Source organism: Cryptomeria japonica, chromosome 9, assembly GCF_030272615.1.
Source record: "Cryptomeria japonica chromosome 9, Sugi_1.0, whole genome shotgun sequence".
Taxonomy (NCBI): domain Eukaryota; kingdom Viridiplantae; phylum Streptophyta; class Pinopsida; order Cupressales; family Cupressaceae; genus Cryptomeria; species Cryptomeria japonica.
Genome location: NC_081413.1, coordinates 339602217 through 339625270, shown reverse-complemented (window position 1 = coordinate 339625270; position 23054 = coordinate 339602217).

Here is a 23054-nt window from a genome sequence, read left to right as displayed (position 1 = left end):
TTACAACAAGGTATTAGTACTTGTTTTACATTACAGACATTTACATTTACAGCATTTCTCATTTCTTGGTTAATTCCAAAACCGGGGTTTTACCTAAAGGCAAACCCCTAATCCCTAACCCCCCAATCGTCTTCGCTTTTCTGTGTGTAGGTTGCAGGTACGTGGCTGAAATTGAAGATCTGGAATCCTTGTGCAGAGACGAACAGATCCCCCTTCGTTTCGCGGATTTTTCGGAGGACCGTGTGCACGCCGGGTGCCATCGTCCCGTCAACTTTTGCTCAAATTTGCAGGACAGCGCCGTATCGACATTTTACTGCTAATTCTAGGTCCGCAACTTCATCCTATATCCCTAACTCAGTTTATAAGCGAATCTTTCTCACTTTCTATGCATTCCTAGCTTAATTCTTCTATCAACATTCTTTACAAAAGAGGGTATCCTTGCTATCACAACCCTTGAAACTCATATAGAATCCAATCTTGCATTGCGTGGGATTGGATCTTGTGGGTTTCAACCCCTCTTTTGAATGTAAAGTCTCCCAAGTGAAAACCATCAACCCTAGAGACTCTCCCTTCTCTCTCCTCGGAGTTGGAAGAGGGGAGAGCAACTAGGGTTCGATCGCGATTTTCCGCTTTACATTTTGGTGAACCCGACGTGAACATCCTTTCTGATTATTCATAGTTAGATCTGAAAATTGGATTCCTTAATTACATTTCCACGTTTGATCTTTTGCAAAATTTTAGAGGTTGATTGCATAAAAACCCTAAATTTTCTTTTTAAGTAATTAAACTTGTGAAATGTTTAATTGTTGATGCTTGTTTCAGATCTGCCCTTCTATTACAAATTATCAATTCATATTTGTGCTTTAATTTTGAAAATTAAGTGGTTAAGTGTCAAAACCCTAATTTTTGAAACCCTCTTGATTCAACCTTTGTCTAACAATTTCACTGATCAAAACATCTCCAAATCGGCTGTAACTTTGGATTCCGCAATAAAATCACAATATCTTTCATCCCTGAAAATTTGGAAAAAAGTTGCGAGGACCGTGTGCACCCCGAGCGCCATCGTCCCCGACATTTTTTTTGAAATTTCGGGAGCTAGATCTTATTGTATTTTTCTGCTAAAATCCAGAATTTTGGCCGATTTTATCAATTATAGCACCTTCAAAATTACAGTCAAAGTTGGTCTAGTGATTGCTTGGATTGAGGCTTCTAATCATTCAAAAATTGTTGAAATTGAAATTTGTGTCAAAATTGTGTTTCTTACAGTCCTAAATCGGAAAAGTGTGTTAGCATTCATTCGAAATTTCAATGCTTTATTCAAATTTTTGCAATTTGTGACTTTTGAAATTAAGTGCTTAATTACAACAACTTTGATTTCCGCTTTCAAAATTGAATTTTGCGTGAAATTGAGTCAACTTTCAAATTTCAAAACTTGCATTACTTTTGGTATTCCCTCTAAAATCATAAAATTCAAAATTTCAGTTTCCCTCTCTGTTTCAAAATTCAAATTTTGCATTTTTCGACAATCTTGGTAGGGTTCAATTTTGAGATTGCAACTTTAATTTGGCCTATCTACAGATCGTAAAATCACTCAATTTTTTCAGGTTAGCTGTAAAATCATCATAACTTTCATCCCTGCAAATTTCAGAAAAAGTTGCGAGGACCGTGTGCACCCCGAGCACCACGGTCCCGGACATTTTTTTCGAAATTTCGAGAGATTGTCCTGATTGTATTTAACAGCTTAAATCTGGAAGATTGGCTGGCTTTACTGAAATTTGCTACCTCTAAAATTCAAAATCTTCTCTCTTTCTTTAGTGCATGAGTTTTACAACAATAAGCCCTACCTACACTATTCCCGTTAGACGAAGCCTTAGAATTAAGTCCTTCCAAGGTTTAATTACTGAGGAGATGGAACCTAATTTGAATGGTCTTTTTAACGAGGACATGGGTAATTCCTCTAATCCTCTTAATGATGAAGAAGCTCTCCATGAGGTTTCTGTAGAACAACTTTCAAAATTGGATAACCAATTTGACGATTTTCGACAATGGATGTCTCAAGAATACCCTGATAGTCAAGCTCTTCCTTTAATTGAGGGTCTAAAACGTATGCTTCAAAGTGATAAGAATGGAATTGATATTTTGCATGGTATTGCACACATTGTGGATTCAAATGTGATGCCTATGAAAAGTTGTGCCGAAACCTTAGGTTATACACAACCTCCTACTCAAGACAATCATTCTATTCCTTTGACGACTCCTATTGCTAGTATACCTACTTTTACATCAAACATAATGACTACTTCAACACAAGACAATCCTCCTATGATCACTAGTCATGGGGGCAATCCCTCTTCTTCAATCAACCCTCTTCCTTCATTCAATCCGACTTCTTCATTCATTCCTTCAATGAGTGTTCCTATTATATCACCACAAATGAACATGACACAAGGGGGCAACTCGTTTAATCATTCCATTCCTCCTTGTAGTGTTCCTCCTATCCAATCATCTCCTATGACTAACTATCATAGTGTCCCACCACCTTACTCTCTACCTTCTTTCAATAAAATAACACCTCCATCACAATCTAACACGTCTAATATGAACTCTTCGACTGAAGCGACCATTAACAATCTTGCACAAACTGTCTCTTCTTTATAGCAACAAATTGCCTCTATGAACCAATCTAAGTTTAGTGTGCCCACATTTAATGTTGCGAGTCCACTTTCTCTTGACATTGTTCGAGCTATTCCCCCTAAACATGTTGAAATTCCGCATTTGGAGCTTTATAATGGTAAGGGTGATCCTCTAACACATGTTAAGACCTTTCAAACAATATGTACTAATTTTGCTTATGACCAAAGGTTGCTTGCAAAATTGTTTACTAGAACATTAAGAGACAAAGCCCTACAATGGTATTGCTCGTTGCCTTCCTATTCTATTACTTCTTTCGAACAACTTGCAAATGCTTTCATTCAACAATTTCAAAACAATATAAGTCCTAAAGTTACTTTGATTGATTTAATGCATTGTAAACAAGGTGTTAAAGAAAAAGTGATTGATTTCATTAGTAGATATAAGCATTTGTATGCTCAAATTTCTTTTCCAGTGCCTGACAATGATATTCAAAGAATCTTTATTTCTAATTTACAAAAAGACATTAGAGAAAAACTCCTGTTTTCTGAGTTTACTTCTTTCCAACAGTTGTGCGCAACTCTTCACAATTATCAACTGACTGTGAGTCAAATGGAACAATCACATCCTATGACTCCGAGTGATAAGGGTGATAGTAGTCAACAACCATTTGGGAAGTTTAAACCGAACAGAGAGTCCATTAAATTCAATGAAAACATCATCAACAACAATGTGAATGCAGCATCAGGTGTGTCTCCTATTTCTAAGTTTTTCAAGAAAGAAAGAAAGTTTACTCCTTTGAATGAATCATTGCATAGTATTATGAATAAGTTATTGGAACAAAATGTGCTTACTCTTCCTCCTATAAGGCAAATTGATCCTGCAAAGATTACTTCACCTTATTTTGATAACAAATCTTTTTGTCAATTTCATCGTCAACCTGGGCATGATACTGAAAAATGTTTTGCTTTAAAGGGTAAAATTCAAGATTTGATTGATAATAATACTATCTCTGTTTCTGGAGTGAATGATAAAGGCAATACATCTGTAGCTCCTCCTAACCAAAATCTTCAGATTTTTACTGATCCATTGCCTTCTCATACCTCTAATGCGATTGATACTACTGATTCCTCTGTCTCACCTGATGATCTCGTGTCTATGACTCCGAATGTGATTAATTTTGTGGAGCAACAGAAAATCCCTAAAGAACCTTCCATCACATTTGATTCCAGTGAAACTATCAGGGCACCTGATGGTCCTTTATATATAGTTGCAAAAGTCAAGAACACACCTTGTCGTGGAGTGCTTATTGATCCTTCTTGTATGGTTAATGTCATTACTGAAGAATTTCTTTTTACTTTGCAATTGAATCAAGTAATCTATGACAAAACAGATGTGATTGTGAAACTATTTGATGCATTTTCTTCTCCTGCAATTGGTTCTATTACATTACCTATTGAGGTCCATAACAAATCCCTTGATGTGGACCTTGCTATTATTCCATCATCCGAACAATTTTGTGTGAAGCTAGGCTATCCTTGGATATCTTCCATGAAAGCTATTGCTTCTCCTATTCACAAGTGCTTGAAATTTCCCCATAATGGTGAAGTTGTTACTGTCAATCATAGTCTCTTTAAACCAGCTGAAAGAACTTCTAGCGTTCCTCTTGATTACTTTTGGCCTAAACAATTCCAATCCCTTCCTCCGCGAAGTGATCATCTTTTCAAATCTTATCAAAAGTGGAAAACAGATATGATCCTATCTCTAAGTGAACCTAGAACACCCAAACTTGACATTCCTATCATTCTTGAGAAGGAAGTTCTTCCTTTGAAAGATAAAACCAATGTCTTTCCTCAAGAAGATTCCCAACCCATTCCTATGGATGTGCCTATGCCTATGATTAATAAACTTCCTAAAAGTAGACCTATCCCTCCTCGTGATGATGGACTTGGTCTCCTTCCTAAACCAAAAATTCCTCCTTTATATGGAGCAGTTCCTCCTCCTTCCTTTTATAGAGAGAAGAGACCTTCCTCTTCTCCTATTGTTCAACCTAAGAGACCACAACCTAAACACCCAAGTGATAAGGATGAGAACATTCCTCCTCCTCAATCTTCTCAACTTCCTACTAAGACTAGATGAAATCGTTCTGCACGTGAACGCCGACGAAAGCGTCGTCTTAGAGCTCAAACTTTGCAATCCCCAAAAACACCTTCAACAAGCATTATTCCATTTTCTCCTCAGCCGACGATTGAGCCGAAATCTCCTAAACATAAGATGCATGATGGTCTTGATCCTGTGCGAGTTAAAGATCCTATTTTTATAAATCTTGATGATGATATAGATGAAAATGTTATTCATGATGAACATGTTACTCCTGTTCATTCTGATAGTGAACATGAACTTGTTGATATTGATAACCATTTATCTAATGAATTTTCTAAAGCACTTATCCTAGCTCCTAGACAAGAACAATGTGGCTTGGGATATGAACATAGCCCTTGTTTGGATCTTGTGATAGCTCCATCTGCTGTGTTGGATGTTCCTCCTCTAGCGTGTTCCCTACCTTCCCAAAACATTGATTAGCAAGATCGGGAGGTAGATGACGTGCTAGACTAGTTTCATTAGCATAGCATATTCTCTCCCCCTCTCTTTTGTTACTTCTTCTATATGTTATTCTCATTCTTCTATTTGTTGTCCTTAGTGTTGTCTACTTGAGGACGATGCAAAGCATTGAGATCTCTCGATCTCTCTCATGTTGACTCAAAAGACACATGTGTTCCCTTCTTCTAGGTGACCTTCCTTGATTGGGGAATGAAGAACAATTATGCATACAGACATATGATATACATGAATTATCATACAGCATACTGACCCCGAGGAAAGCGAAGTCACCTTGTGCTTTGTGTTTTGTGTCTATTATCCTTGGGCTTATCTCACACTTGGGGGCTAAATCCTTGTGATAACGTGCTCCTTTCTCATTTCTTATATGTATCACTACCTTAAAGCAATCACCCCCGGTGAGGCGTGTGCGATCACTTTAACGTAGGGGGGCATACATCCCGTCCATATCTTTTCAAGATACTTGAAAATTTCTTGGCAAATTTAGCTTTGCCTTGAAAATTTTTGATATCTTTCTTGCATGACTCATAGTGAGGGAACCTTACTATTGACAGTCATGGTTCTCCCTCGTGATCTTCCCTTTTACTTTGTCAATCGAAGTCGTAAGATCCTTAGTCCACTGGGGGCTTGGTGTATCTTGCCTTCTTGACGTGGTGAAAGTCTTTCAATGTTGTTTCCTTGTACTTTACCGGAAGTATGAGCGTACGCTTATACTCCCACTAAAGTGGGGGCTAAATGTAGCGTCCTAAAATTGTGACACTTGCAATTTTGATCGCATTTGGGTCTTCACGATGGCGACGCAACACTGAACCTGAATGGAGACCACGAAACTTTCTCATGACACCAAAAACTGCATAAAGATGTCGGTAAAAGACATAGGAAAGAATATGATGAATAAGGGAATGAATAAGGTATTCAATGGGCAACTATTACCGAGTTAGACAATGATGAGATCATGATTTTTAGATTGTTTTAACATCATACATATGTTGTAAATTGTAAAGGTTAATACTATACTATGTTATCAAGCAAAGAACCTAGTCGGTAAACCCTAAGGTTATCGCTATCGGTTAATGAAGGCGGAATGTCTACCGAGTGAAGTTTAGTATTCACCGAGTTATAACCAAGTTGCTACCAAGTTGTAACCGAGCTATAACAGAATGCATTAAATGTTTGCATGCGTTATTTAATGAAGGAAGCTGATGAGCTGGAACTGATTAAATGATTGGTGAGCCGTGGATGAAGTTTGTTAACGAATCTAAGGCAATGGAAAGTCGGCATGAAAATCTACAACGCAGATTGAACCGCAATACCCTAGTACAAGTTCCAAGAAATGTATGCAAGTTCCAAGGCAGGGTAAAACATTTTCAGATCGAAAGATACATTGAACTTGGACAAGATTGAAGATCTAATGCCTATGATTGATCATGGGAAATGTGATCAAGGAGATTAAGCGATTACCTAATTGTTTATAAATAGGAAACTGTTGATAAACAATGTATGCGGGAAAGTGTATGCACAAGGATGCTACATAGTGATTACCGAGCACAGAAGCTTGAAGACTTGTTAGAATAACAAAGTATAGAAGCCTAGCAGATAGACAAGATTAGTTCTATGTCTAGATTGTATTGAACAAATAGGAATCTATTTTAGCATTTTAGATGTGAAGTTGCAGATAGATTTTTATTACTGTTATTTTGTGAAAGTGACAAAAAATCTCTTAACCGAGTGGGCTTAACAGTCTTATTTGTAAAACCCTCTAGCAAGGTGACATTCTGATTGAGTGTTTGAAATCCTTTAACAAGGTCACTTTTAACAAGGTGAAGATCCTGTAGCGTCCTAAAATTGCGACACTTGCAATTTCGACCGCATTTGGGTCTTCACGATGGCGACGCAACACTGAACCTGAATGGAGACCCCGAAACTTGCTCACGACACCAAAAACTGCATTTTTCCAGCACCCTGGCCCGATCCTCCTTGCACCCTGCTGTCCCGGGAGGTGGGACCAGAGCGCCCAGCGCCCTGGTCCTTCAGGACCATGGCGCCCAGTGCCCTGGTCCTTGGCCCTATTTTGGGCCCGGTCTCCTATGGGACTTCGGGCCTTTTTGTTTGCAAATTAGAAAATAACATTTCCTGGTCGGCCTAAGGTCGGGAAAATCAGTCTTTTAACCCTAATTGGCAAGTATATAAACTACTTTTCCTCTCTCATTTTGAGGAGGATGAAAAAAGGTGGAAACGATATTCAAACATTCAAGCATTCAAGCATTCAAGCATTCAAGCATTCAAGCATTCAAGCATTCCTTCAAGCAATTGATCATTCTAAGTCTCCATTCAAGGCTAAGTGTTGCATTCAAGACAAGGATTCAACCATTGAAGAGGAGATCACTTACAACACGTCACATGCTACAACATACAACATACAACAAACAACAACATCTATACCTTTGCATATAAGGATACAAACATCCTTACAACAAGGTATTAGTACTTGTTTTACATTACAGACATTTACATTTACAGCATTTCTCATTTCTTGGTTAATTCCAAAACCGGGGTTTGACCTAAAGGCAAACCCCTAATCCCTAACCCCCCAATCGTCTTCACTTTTCTGTGTGTAGGTTGCAGGTACGCGGCTGAAATTGAAGATCTGGAATCCTTGTGCAGAGACGAACAGATCCCCCTTCGTTTTGCGGATTTTTCGGAGGAGCGTGTGCACGCCGGGTGCCATCTTCCCGTCAACTTTCGCTCAAATTTGCAGGACAGCGCCGTATCGACATTTTACTGCTAATTCCAGGTCCGCAGCTTCATCCTATATCCCTAACTCAGTTTATAAGCGAATCTTTCTCACTTTCTATGCATTCCTAGCTTAATTCTTCTATCAACATTCTTTACAAAAGAGGGTATCCTTGCTATCACAACCCTTGAAACTCATATAGAATCCAATCTTGCATTGCATGGGATTGGATCTTGTGGGTTTCAACCCCTCTTTTGAATGTAAAGTCTCCCAAGTGAAAACCATCAACCCTGGAGACTCTCCCTTCTCTCTCCTCGGAGTTGGAAGAGGGGAGAGCAACTAGGGTTCGATCGCGATTTTCCTCTTTACAGATCCTAACAAATCTGAGGGAAATCCCTTAACCGGGTCACATCTAGAAATGTGTTTGTAATCTTTAACAGGATTTGCTTTTAACCGAGCATACTCTAGAAGAGTATATTTCTTAGTGGGTCTGAAATCCCACAGTGGTTTTTCCCTATTTGGGTTTCCACGTTAAATCTGGTGTTATGAGGTTTATGATGTTTATATGCTTTTGAGCTTGCATGTTTAACCGTTTTGGTTATATTACTGTAGTATATGTTACTGAGGTTGAATCTGATGTTTTAATGGAAGATTAAGTTTATATGATTCACCCCCCCCTCTCATCTTGTTGGCTATTGGATCTGTACTTATATTAAGTATCAGAACTATCAATGGCTACTACTGGCCAGATATGGAAAAAGATGCTATAAAATTTGCTAATAATTGTGAGAAGTGTTAGCTACATAGGAACCTCATACATGCTTCAAGGGATCTAATACCTTTCATCACATATTGGCCTTTTCAACAATGGGTGTTTGACCTCATTGGCCAAATATATCAAGCATCATCTAATGGACATAATTTTATCATAACTGCCACTGAGTACTTCACTGGGTGGGTTGAAGCAGTTCCGCTAATCAAAGCAACCTATAAACAAGTAGCTCTATTCATCCTTAACTATATCATCTATGGGTATGGGATACCTTCTTCAATTGTGACTGACAATGGAGGGAAGTTAAAAAACAAAGATCTAGATGAGCTTTGTGAAAATTTCAAGATCAAATAGCACTTGTCATCTATATACTACCCTCAAGGTAATGGACAAGCTGAAGCATCTAACAAAAAAATGTTGACTATCTTGCATAGAACGATAAATAAATCTAGTAAGGATTGGCATCTACAGCTCAATCCTGCACTATGGGCTTATAGAACAAGTATCAGAACACCTACTAGGGCTACATCTTTTTCTTTGGTGTATGGGTCCGAATCAGTCTTGCCTATTGAGGTGGAAATACCTTCCTTGAGAGTTTCTTTGCAGGGTCTTATTACTGATGAAGACTACAGAATATTTAGATTGCAAGAACTCGAGTTGCTGGATGAACGTTGGCAAGTGGCGTTTGATCATCTGAGAGCCTACCAAAAGAGAATACCTAGATGTTATAACAAGAAAGTTTGACAAAGAGAATTTCAGGTTGGTGACCTTGTTTTGAGAGAAAATCCTAAAAATCAATAGTTTTGAGACAACAAAGGGAAGCTTGAACCCAACAGGCTGGGTCCCTACATCGTTACTGCAGTCTTTGGCTCTGGTGCCTATCAACTCTCAACACCAAAAGGAGAATAGCTCTATGAACCGATCAACACCATTCACTTGAAGAAATTTGTCACTTAGCATTCTCTACTCCAACAACCTGTATAGCTAAAAAGTCTTGAAGAAAATTAAAAAATAATCAAATGCCTTGGTGAAAACCTAGTAAACAGGCACCTTGGTAAAAATAAAAAGGATCTTTGCCAAGTAGGTGAAAACCTGGTAAACAGGTCCCTCTTGTACTCAAGCGCTCCATCTATCGACGCAAATTTGGCATTTCCCATGTTCATTCTTGCTTTCTTGCATCTTTGCTTTCGCTTGTACATATCTTTTAGTCACTTTTGTGACATTCTGGTTCTTTTGGAAACCTCATGGCTTGAAACCGATCAATGTCCTAGTCTTAGGGTAATCGACTGATCAATTTACATGTCCTCAGTAGTATCAACCAAGTCATCTTTCTATTGGTAGTACCAAGCCATCCAATCCGAGTCAGTCACCTGTCTCCAAACTACTGAAGAGTTTTATCATTGAGTAAACAAGCAAAACAAGACTACTGAAAATAATCACTAAATTGTTTGAAATATGATTGAAATTTTCTTTGTGTGCTATCTTTTAATTTGGTTTTCGATTATTATTCCCTCTAAGTAACTTGAGGAAGTCTATCTTGACTAAAATGAGTAAGGATTGGGGGCATAATACTTTTCTTTGTTTTCTACTTTTAAGAGTGATTTTGATGATCTGGAAACATCTAATTAGTTGGGTGTTTGTGACAAGTACCTTCACATCAAGGTAAAATCGCCACACATACCTCAATTTTGCTTATTTGTATACTACAGGGAGGTTGGAGTCATTTCTCTATCTATTTGAGGGAATTTCTTTAATGTGCAATCTAGATGCATGTGTAATCTGTCCAAGGATATGAACGATAAAAGGCTCATTACAGACAAGATAATTAATATTGCATATGAAAAGGAAGGAACTCTATTTTGCCTACTGTGTTTGTAAAATGCTCAGTGATGAAAATTAAGCATACCAAATCTAGTGACTAAGTTTAGGTTGCATTCATTCTAAATTTTATGCATTTCAAGTGATTTCAGCATGATAACAATGATCTCTTTATCTTTTGAATGAGAGTCTGAAGTAATCATCATTTCTTAGCTAAGTGGTCTCTTTTTCATCATCGGTTCTCCGATCGAGTACTTGTGTATTGAGATGTTATCTGCATACATGAGCATCTTATATAGATCCATACATTTCACTATATACTTATTTGCATTCATATTACTGCATGAAAAATAAACATTTGCATTACTAGTTACTCATTTTCATCATTTATTTGCATATGAAAAGAAATTAAAAAAAAACACATTCATATTCACCTGCATTACATACATCCATACTAAAAAGATATGCATACATATAGAATAAAGCATATAGAAAGACATCTCATAATCAATCAACACAAGTGCGATGAAATCAAAATCAAGAGCTCGTATATCTCATCATAATCTCAATGTTGAAGGGTACAAATGGTATCAAATGTCAAATACAATGACTCATCGGAGCAAGAATCGTATAGGCTACAAAAATGGGGTATATAATAAAATCTTGGAGATATAAAAAATCTAGCTCTCTGCCTCTCCCTCATCATCAAGTGGAGGAGGTGGTTCATGTTGATCGACGTCTTGTCTGGGTGCCCTAGCTCCCTCAGATCGAGCCATATATTGAGAATATGGAACAACCTATTGTGCTACCAGGACCGCTACACTATAGGCTGCAACATAATAAGTTGCATGACTTGTCTGATGCAACACCTCTCACTGAAGAGCATCTCACTCTGCTCTAACCTCTGCAAGTTGTCGATCTCACTCTGCAAGCTGCATCTGCGCCATTGTCAACTATGATTACAAACCTGTCAACCTAGTCCTCAAAAACCGTACTACATTTGGTACTCCCTGCTCTCTCCCAACATCCCCCTCTCTGCCTCCTTGCTCATCTCTCCACTGCCTAACCTTCCTAGGATCCGCTCTCTCCTCCTCGCCTCCAACCTCTGCTGCCCTAGAACCGCCAGCCTCCATCCCAACAACTCTTAAGGATCCACCTTTGTCATTGTCTACCTCCCGCTGCTGCCCTGCTACTACTAGCACCAGGATCACCTCTTGCCTGTCTAAGTACGTCTGCTCTCTGGCCCTGTACCTACCCTTGTCCCTGTACCTGACCCGGTACATGTACCTATGTTGGTACATCATCATCAACCTCCTCTATAAGAGATGCATTCTCTCTAGGATTTGTAAACCAAGGAAATGGATGTCTCTGAAACCAATATCTATATTGGGGCAATACCCTCGCGTCTGCTACATCCTCTAGATAATCCTATCTTTGCGGCTGTAAACCCGCTAACTCCTACATGCTCAGCACATATGATAGTCTCAGTGCCCATCCTTGTCTCTCCTCCTCTCCATATCGAGCAAAGGTTGTGAACTCCTGGGATATACTCTGCGATCTCCCATACTGTCTCATCACCATAGATACTACAAATCACTCTATAATAGACACCAATTTGCCAATGAGAGGTCGAGTCATAAACATATCCTTCCTTTGCACTCTCCAATTGTCCCATAGCTCTAGACCCTATACGGTCTCCATACTACAGCAATCAAATCATCCAACTGCCTCCTCCAATAGTCAGTCTTGCCTAGCTGGGGTTGTGTAACATAACCTGAATAACAACATACAATAGGTTGGTGCGCCTCTCTAGAATCATCTACAATAGGTCTGCATACTGGGATGTGCTCCCATGCCCATATCTGTAGAACTAAAACACCCGTTGCCATGCTCTTCCCCTCCTTATACACAATCTCATGCATCTCATGATACATATGAGCGAGTAAAAATGATCCCCGCCCTAATCTCACGGGATGAGTCAACAACCTCTCAAGCATCCTGCCCCAACCACATAGAAATCCCTATTGTCCCCTATCTGGCATCACAAAACAACCGATCACACCTGCTAAAACACAAGCCAGAGGGTATTGCGCACCATATCTGCTCATCAAATCATCCCACGTAATAGCGCGATCAAGAATAGTCTCATCATTGAATATCCGTCTCATCGCCAAAATACCCAGTTGTGGAGTAGCATCATAATCCACCTTATCTCCAGCAAATGAAATCCTTTAAATCTTGTATATATCCTTCAGCGTGATGGTCATCTCTCCAATCAGTAGATGAAAGGTGTTATGCTCATAATGAAACACTCAACTAAAGCGATCAACATACCATGATTCACACAGATATTAGGCATCTATAATAGGTATCTAAATCCACACAAACCAATATGACCTCTCTCTACATCTGATAAATCTCGCACTAGCCTCATCGTCGGTAGAAATGTACATCGAAACTGAATATCTAGAAACTGAATATGCAAAATTGAACACACAAATTATCAGCACGTGATCAAATTTGTGCTAAGAATATGATAAACATGCTATAGAATCCAAATATACAACATTAAAAATAAAAAATTGTTGTTTATACTCTCCAAAATACTTGTTTTTTATACAAGTTTCCACAGACAAGCAGAAACTCGTATGAGCAAAAATTACATGTCAACCGATTAAACAGTCTCATATGACAAACAGTATCCTCTCGCATGACTAAATGGTCTCTTAAGAAGACTCTCGTATGATACCAGGGTAGACATCAGATGACAAACCCTACATGTCCAAACTACAAAACACAAAAGGACAAAAACCCGTACAAGAAATGGTATTGAACCGCACGACAAAATGATAAACATGACTTCAAAACGGATTCTAAAATGCAAAATTCACAAAAAAAATTAAAATTTAAGAAATGTAAAGGCTAAAGATTGATCACTTATTGCTAGGGCATAGTTTCACAGTCGATTATGTCGCCTTTGGTGCTTGAATCGATGCTCTTGAATCAGAATGGCCATTTTTCTGCGCATGAGGCTTTTCAAATTTTAAACTTTGAGAGGTAAAAATGAAATGACAATGACACATTGAACCCCTTATATATCCCAAACCCTAATTTTTAAACTTACTCTGATGGACATAAATTTGTACCCTAAGCTAAATCGACTGTCCTGAGTCCATTTTTGGGATCGAAATCAAAATTTGACGTCAAATTTCTAGTCGAAATTTTACAAGGTTGACCACTTAGCACTTTCATCCTCAACTCAATTTAATTCTCAAATCATCTTTGATCTCAAAATCAATTCTTCAACATCAATCTTCATGCTCAAACAATTATCATCACTAAAAATTGCCTAAAATCATTGTACTCTCGTTATCTTTCGATTTCGCTCCCGAGGGGGCATAGTCATTACATGTTTTCAGTGATTATCATCATCTAAAGTCGAGAAATTTTTCAAATCTTCATCTAAAGTCGAGCAAAAATCCTTTCAATCAAATAAATCAACCAAATCTTGTTACTAGGGGCATCTTAACTAAATCGCGTCATATCAACTTGAGATTGTTCAATGTCAAATAGAGCAATCTCTAGGGGCATTCAATCTTTGTCCTTATCTGAATCAATCTTCAATCGATGTTCAGTTTCATCACATCAAATCAAGTTGGACACTTTCTATTGCTAATTGATTCTTGTTCAATCAAGTACGGAATCGGTTCACTTTTCCTAGTTGATTCTTGTTCAATCAAGTTCAGAATCAGTTTTATCTCTCACTCAGTCGGTTCTTGTTCAATCAAGTTCGGAATCGATTTTTCATCTCTTTGCTCAATCTAGTTCAATCAAGTTCTAGATTAATGCTCGTTTCTTGATCAATCAAGTTCAAGAACGGTATCTCGCTCTTTGTCGATTCTTGTTCAATCAATTTTAGGATCGGTATCACTTTAATCAACTATGTTCACTTTCATCACTTCAAATCAAGCTGAACATATCGCTCTTCATCAGTTTGTGATCCATCAAGTTCAGAACTGATATTTATTTGACATCAACTATTCTTTGAACCAACGCGTTGCTCGCACATTAATTCAAAAAGGGCAAATGTAATACCCTAAAAATGGTCACCTAAACCATGGGCCCCTAATATCGACAACATCACCAAGGTCCTAACTAAAGATAATTAAATCAACCTTGAGCACCTAATTAATTAATTCTTCAATCATTAATGTTACATGGCAATTAATCACTCTATATTAACTAAATATTTATTTAATTAATTAAATCATTCCAACTAAATCATTTTGATCAATTATCCTATTTATTTAATTAATATCCTAGTATATTTAGTTAATAAATAAATTTGCCAATTAATCATAAAAAAAGGAATTAATTTAAAGAATAAAAAGAGGAATTAATTTACAAAAAGAGATATATCACAAAAAGAGGAATTAATCTGCAAAAGAAAGAGTTAAATTCAAAACAAACGAAAACAATTAAATTGAAAGAAGAAATCAAACTTAAGATGTTTCTTTTTCTAAAATTGAGATAACTTGAAAAATCAAAAAAGCAATTAAATTGAATTAATCATTTTCTCTAAAACCAAAACTCAAAGATTTTGAGGAAAGAAGTTTAGTTATATTGAAAAGCCTTTTTCTAAATAAAAATCTTGAGCAAATTAAAGAAAAGTGCATGGAATCGACTATTTTTATCTCAAGTGCATGGAATCAACTAAATTTTATCTCCAATGCAGAGTCGGACTTATAATCTGAATGCATTCAATCAAGCTATAATTGGAATCTATCTCAAGATTAACTGAATCTGATCTCTCAATTATTTCAATTAACCTGAATTGTGCTTTTTCTTGAAGAATCTCAACCGCCCATTGCTAATTGATCTTGACCATTGGTCTCTCTTTTGAATCTCTATAAATTCAGCCTTCATCTCTCATTCAAAGGACCCTGGAGATTTATTGTTATTATACAGTTTTTGCTATGGAGTCATTGAAGATATTATGCTTTGAGATTATTGCATCTTAGTTTAGCTTTTTGCATATTTAGTTTAATCGTTATTGCTTTCATTCATCTATCTTAATCTTGCATATCTAGCTTAATCTTCATTCATCTAACTTAATCTTGCATCCATTTAGCTTAATTCTTATGCTCATATAGATTAAATCCTTCATCCTGGTGTAGTCTAGTCACTGGTATTGCTTAGACAAATCTGAGAGCAAGTCTATACTCGCATCTTTTAGAAGGAAATAGGTCAATTTGTTATGGTTTTTATATTCATTATTATATTTGTCTAACCGTGCATACAATGACTTAATTGAAGTGTTGTGTCTTACAGCTTGCAGATACTTATCCACTTTTCACACACACACAAATCCCTTGCTTGCATTGTGGTGGGGGGGGATTGTTGCAAGGTGTGTGCCCTTGGTCTCCTTGTATTGTGCAGCACAATGCTTGGGTTTGTGACATGGCTTAACTGCCTCCTGCGGATTCTATAAGTCTAGTGGTTGTATCGAGCATTAATAGATCAATCTTTTGGTGCAACGACAACTGCACTTGTAACAGTCAACAACCTCCCATGTTTTTTTTTTAGGGGGATGGGGACTGCACCAAGGCAACCGTCTGTCCCCATTCTTGTTTGTCCTAATGGAAGATGCCTTAAGCTGAAGGATATCTACACTCAAAAACTTAGAGCTATGGTCAGGAATAAAGACAATCCCCTCTCTCCCAATATTTTCTTACCAATTGTTCGTGGATGACACTCTCCTTTATGGAAAGGCTTCTTTTGATGAAGCAAATCTGATTAACGGAACTTTGGAGGAATAATGTATTGCATCCAGCCAAAAAATTAATAAATAAAAATCCACACTTTACTTCTTTAACACAGGTTATAATGTCCAAAGGAGGATCGTCTTGATCTTGGGTATTGGAATGGAGAAGTTACCAGGTAAGTATTTAGAAGTCCCCTTCTTTGAAGGTGTTGTTCGGAGTAAATTGTGGTCGGAAGTAGTTGAGAAAAATGGCAAAAAGTGGAAAATTTGAAGGGGTGATGGCTTACTCTGGTTAGGAGAATAACCATGATAAAGTCAATATTAGTAGTTGTTCCTATATATGTTGTGCATGCTATAATTCTTGAACAAAATGGTCGAAGACTTTAATAAATAATGGAGAAACTTCCTCTTGGATGGAGCACACGAACAACACATAATATCACTTATGGCTTGGGATAAAGTTAAAAGGCCTAGAGAAGAAGGGGTGCAGGTGTTCATGATATCAGAATTTTAAACAAAGCACTAGTGGCAAAGCTCATTTGGAGGATGTTTACAGATTATGAGTCCTTATGGAGTACAGTTCTAAGAAGAAAGTACCTAGATGTGGACTCAAAAGAGAGAATATTGACTATAGCTAATTCCTTTCATGGTTCGGCCATTTGGAACTATATGATTAAATGCAAAAGTGTGACCACAAACCACCTTTCTTGGAAAATTAAGGATGACAATAAAGAAAAATTTTGGTTGGATTCCTAGAACAGTCATAGATCGATCATAAAAGTGTAGTCATGAGATTGTGTAACATGCCCATTGTTCTACCCATTGAATTTATTAAGTTTTAACTTACAAGTGAAAGAAATAAATTGCCAATATACCAGTAATAAAAAATTTCCTTTTTCCATTTCATAAGCAAGATGCATGTTTAAAATAATTCCCATTTCAACTTTTCCATTGCATCATAAATTATATACATTGTCATAATCATAAACGTATGAAGGTATTTACATTTGTCCTTTCCAAAATTCCATTTACTTTAGGAATATTTGAATACATACAAAGCTTCTATGATCTTAATGAAACATAAGAAAAACAAATAGTCCAGATATTCTTGTTGGCATAAATCCTCAAATAGTGATTGCCAACTGCATGAGGAAGAGCATCACTTAAGCACTTTTGTACCCAACCAAGACTTTACAATACCTCGTGCCTCTTTTAATAGAAGCAACCCAACCCTTTGACAAAGAGTTTGGTTTGGTGACCGCATAACAATAACCTTATGAGCATAATGTTGTGTCCTACATAACTATAGCTACCATACATTGGCTACAACCTACATGTATGATGTTTCTTGTCTAGTATGTAAACCTAGATCATAGTGAACCGATAGTGTAGATAGGGGTAACCTACACTACTTTGGTCAAAGAATTAATCACCCAGTACTTCGAGTGATAGTCGTGTGTCCACCCACTATTTGATAAACTAACCATTTAATCTATACCCATACCATTCCCTCAAGTCAATAATAGAATGACTGTCCTGATTATTCCCATCCACGGATTGACCTAACCCCAGGATTAACCAAATCAATCATTCCTATTTACTAAGAAGCATACCATATCATAGCACTAAATTAGCTATTACATCCATAAATCTATTCATAAAGATTAACAAGTTTCTATCAACATGAGAATGAATATACTACAACTCCTTACACTATAATGCAGCTTATCATTCTCAACTTGCAACCTTTTCTTACAATATAAGACCTCAAAATTTTACAACAAATAAACAATCTCTACATGCATACTTCATATAATACTTGAGCCGCAATTTATAACACTAGGTATGCATAACCTATTTCTATCATCTTCCCTTTTTATTGGTGTTGATTCACTTGATAGGGAACATCAAATACCTTAAGAACTCACATAATCTACTTTAAACATAAGAATATTTTTCTAAAATTTATGAGAGTACCTAGAAATATTGCAACAGTTGTTGTCCTTCTTTCATGATTGGAATCCTTTTCAAATTTAAAATTCTTCATATCTTCATCAAGTTTTTTCATATAGTCATCACCTTTTTTGATAGAGGAATCAATTTCAATCATATGAAAGTCATTCAAAACATATCTTCATTTTGGGTCTTCTCCAATAGTAGAGCCATTCAAACATTTCTTCACCATTGCTGCAACAAAGCTTTATCCAAATCTGAAAACTTCAAATTTTAAAATCAAATTTTAGATTCTTTAACCGTTTGACTCTCCCCAATTGGATTTATCACTTGTCTCCCCAGAAGAGTCTCCAATTTGTTGGTTTCCAAATCAATAGATCACCAAACCCTAAAGATTATGCCAATTTCTTATGCCCAGGTTCAATAATGGACTTGGCCAATGAACATGATTTAACCAAGTTGGTTAATATTCTCTACTCTCCAAGCTCTAGAAAACCTTGGCGGGTGAATCATTTGCCTCACCATTCAATTACCTTGCAATGCTCAACAATGATGATATAGCAGATAAAAACTTCACACATAATTCTAGGGTGTATTTGACTACGACCTCAACTTGATATGCCCTTTGTTTTCTATTCTTCATTGACATGATGTGAAACAAAAAATAAAACTAAAACTAATTCCTACAATAGAATTAAAAATATTGATTAATTAATTAATTGTTTTGGAAAAAATATGATCGGTGCCTTGATCCAGGACAATAGAGTCAACTTAAAAATTGATGTGTTTGTCCAATGACTATAATTTAGATTGCTTGGTATTGAATTGTTTGTCTTACATAAACGTGCAAGTAAATCAACCAAAAAACCCTACTTACTAATCAAGTTATTGATTCCTCCAAACCACAATAATCTATTTAACTATAATTTAATTTCTCCTTGAGAGCACCCACTAAATAAATTACACAAAAGCATAAGAGTGCAATGACAAACCAAAATATCCTTGACAATTTGGATTCATATGATAGAGAAAATTACAATTTGGAGACGATTCGATGGTATTTATTCTTTAAATTCAACAAAAAACTAAAATCATTATCTAAACACTAAATTCGCTGCAATTTCTCCATTGATGTATCAAAAGTTTGCACACACCCCAAAACCAAACTTTTGAACCTATCTATACAGTCTTGATTTTCTTCTTATAGAAATGAAGGGGCAACAATCTTCAAACTGTTCATATTCTAATTACAAACAAAAACTATCTAACTACTTGCCCAAATACGAAAAGAATATAAAATAACAATTCGTTTTAGAACTTATAAATTTTGAAATTCATGAACTTTGTTTGTTGGCTTCAAAATTCTTCATATCTGAAATTTGCAAAAAAAAAATTATTTTTCCCTCTTCTTTACCTTGGTCTATAGTCTGCATCTTCTCACCTTCATTTGCAATAAATTATTTTGTCATTTTACTTTACCTTCAGTGAGAGATATATTTGTTAAACTATTTTGTATCAAAAAAAATTTGTCCTCACTCGTTCATGGGTTCCCTAGGGTTAATCCAGCTAACGACCGTCTAGATAGAGAGACGATTAAATGGTCTAAACCAAAGAAGGGGTGGGTGAAAATAAATTTTGATGGAGCTTCAAAAGGTAATCCCGGAATCTCAGGAGCGGGATGTGTGGCTTGTGATGAAGAAGGAAAGGTCCTGTGTAAAGAAGCTAGAAGATTTCAAGATGACATGAATAACGAGGCAGAAATCCAAGCGGCTTTACTTGCAGTTGATTTAGCAGCTAATCTGAAGATGTCGAATTTATATTTAGAAGGTGATTCCCAAATTGTGGTCCAAACTCTGGTTAAAGGACATACCCCGTGCTGGAAATTAAACAAGTATATAAAGATAATAAGTGAAAAAATCAAGTTGTTTAAGAATTATTGCATCTCACACGTGAAAAGAGAGGGAAACACTCTTGCAGATGACCTGTCAAATGAAGTGTGTGGCCTCGAACCAAGGGAGGTGAGGTGGTGAAATGACAGAAACAAAATTATTGAATGGAGTTAATATGTACTGCCAAGTTGGTATGACATTAAATTCAAATCCTTGTCAGAAGCTAGTTTTTTCCTGCGCAAGTGTGTGTTAATGAGCAGTTATTGCGATATGCTCTGAAATGGAAGTGATGGTGGGGAGATATGCATTCAATGCCAATTTTGTAATGCCCACACAGATTATGAATAGACTTGACAAGTTGATGAAACTAGTTTTGAATCTGGTTTTATCAAAAACCTCTGTTTTTCTTCTGCAGGCTCATATATGGAAGCTAATTTCACCTTGGAGTCTTCCAAACTGATGTCGATATTTCGTGGTCCTGTTCTGCCAAAGAAACTAGAGAGGATGTTTCTCGCTAAAGATCTGCTGCTTATAAAAGTGGTTCAATTGGTTTTAGGTGAAGAGGTGGTTGTCATTGGTCATCGCTACAGATGCTGAGCGGACATCTATTTGTTGCTCTTGGCATGGGGGTTAGAGATGGGACACACAGTGGATGAGGTGCGAAAGGTGATGCAGAGACTAATCCCAGGGGAATATCTGTTAAACCTAGAATCTTTGTTGGAGTGGGTGGTGTCGGGATGGGGATTTGATCTTGTAGAAGGTATCCCAGAGGAAAATGAGGAAATGAAGGAGTGCCACTCGCGCATTCAGTTTCTTCGACAGAGTGAGGAAGTTAAATTGTGGTTTAAGGATGATGCACATAGAGGGTGGGAAGGGATTTTAATCTTCATCTAGATCATGGACATAGAAGATGTGATCAGACAGGAGGGTGGCAGGAGAGCGGTGGAGACTGTGAGCCCTATGAGGAGAATAACAAGGAGACAATCCGCAAAACAAGCTAAATAGGTGGGAGATTATGCAGATGATGGAGGGGATGGCCAGGTTTTTTCTCTGAGCCGACAAGGTGCAGTGAGAATGAAGGCAGGAGGAAGGAGGAGGCAACAACATGTCGAAAGTGGAGACCCTCGCCGTAATTAGATGACTGGTGAATTGAGTGCCTCAGTTGTAAGAGGTATCAAGGAGGAACCATGAATAGCTCACTACAAGCATGGTACCCATAGGTGCCAATTATCTCTATTTTTTTATCAGTTAATTTCACAGTTGAACTTTAATTTTCAGTTTGAAACGCCTATTTTTAACAAGCAAGATGTAATAAGTTTTTTCGTACTCTTAAGTTTGGGGAGGGGATGGATGGGTGCTAGTTACTGGTTTTGAATTCCAGTTTTTGGGAGGGTGGTGATGACAATCATGTCTAGTTTTGGGAGAATTTTGATAGTTCATTATCTTTGAAGCTGTAATACTTTAAGTTTAATTAAATAAAAATATATTTTTTACCGATCAAAAAAAAAAATAAAACAAAATTGTCCTCCCTTTCCATTTTGGTCCTTTAGTAAAATATTTATTTTGTTGTCTTTTACATACACACTGTTAAAATGAACTCCACTCTATGACAAATAGATTTTAATTGCTGCACTTTTACCTTTACTTTTACCTTTCACTTGGTAAAATCCAATTTATATCTCTGCATTATATTTATTTGAAATTAAAATTAATTCACCATATTTAACTTTTGAAAACACCCTCCTAGCAATTATTTTATCTCCCTTTGTTGAAAATAGTAGACATTTGAATAAAGAGACTACATATGCTTTCCGCTCTCTTTATGGTAAAATAATTGTTGCACTTTTACCCTTTTCATTTTTTTTGCATTAATCACATGTTCATGGAGCACTTTCATTTGGCTTCAACTGCCCTCTACGTTTGGAATTTTGTCAAATAATTGGCATTCATCTTCTACTTATGCATACTTCACATTCTAATATATTATTTTTTGCAATTGTTTGATGAATAATTCTTCCTCTGGAGAACCAAACTTTATCCACTTGTTTGCAAACAATTTCTATTCCAAAATTTTAATAAAACTTGGATGCACAAAACATTCATATTCCAATATTTGTAAACTCCTTACTGGACAATATTCTCTTTTGAAGTCACCAAGCTTCTTATGTAAAAATTTTTTTGCAGCAATCATTCAACATGGTAAGGGCTACTTCATCCCTCTTTGCTGAGAATAATTCTTAAGCTTGGTGAGGCTCTATAACATTTATCAATACACTTCACCATAAATTTACTAGTAAGACTTGCGATAGGAACTAGATGTGATGCCTTATATAGAGATAACAACTCCAAGAGATGACATTTTTGAAGCCAAACCATTAAAATTCATCGCTCATTGTATTTTTTTACAGTGATCTTCCTTCAAGAACATGCAAACCAAAGGTATTACCAGATATTATAATAGTCAATTCAATGGAAAATAATCAAGGCCTAGTCATGCTTACAGTCTCCACCAGATATAGCAGTTATAGGACAGATTACAACAAGAATACAGTGTTTAGAGGGGCCAAGATAGTCATGTGGTAAACCCTTTAGAGCAACAACATTCATAAAATCACAAAGAACTTCTAAAAAGGTTCACACATGGAAGAATATAATTCCATATCTAAGACAGTAAGCTACAAATTATAAAGGTTTTCTTGTATTGTTTTACAGATTAAACAAAAGAAGAAGCCTTATTTGACTGGAAAAAAGGTTAGTCACAAACACTGAATGTAGCAAAATAGCAACCAAAGTCCTATCAAAGGCCATAGATGGAAACTAAAGTCAAATGAAAGACAATGAAGGTGCAGATAACAACCAATAAGCCTCATATTG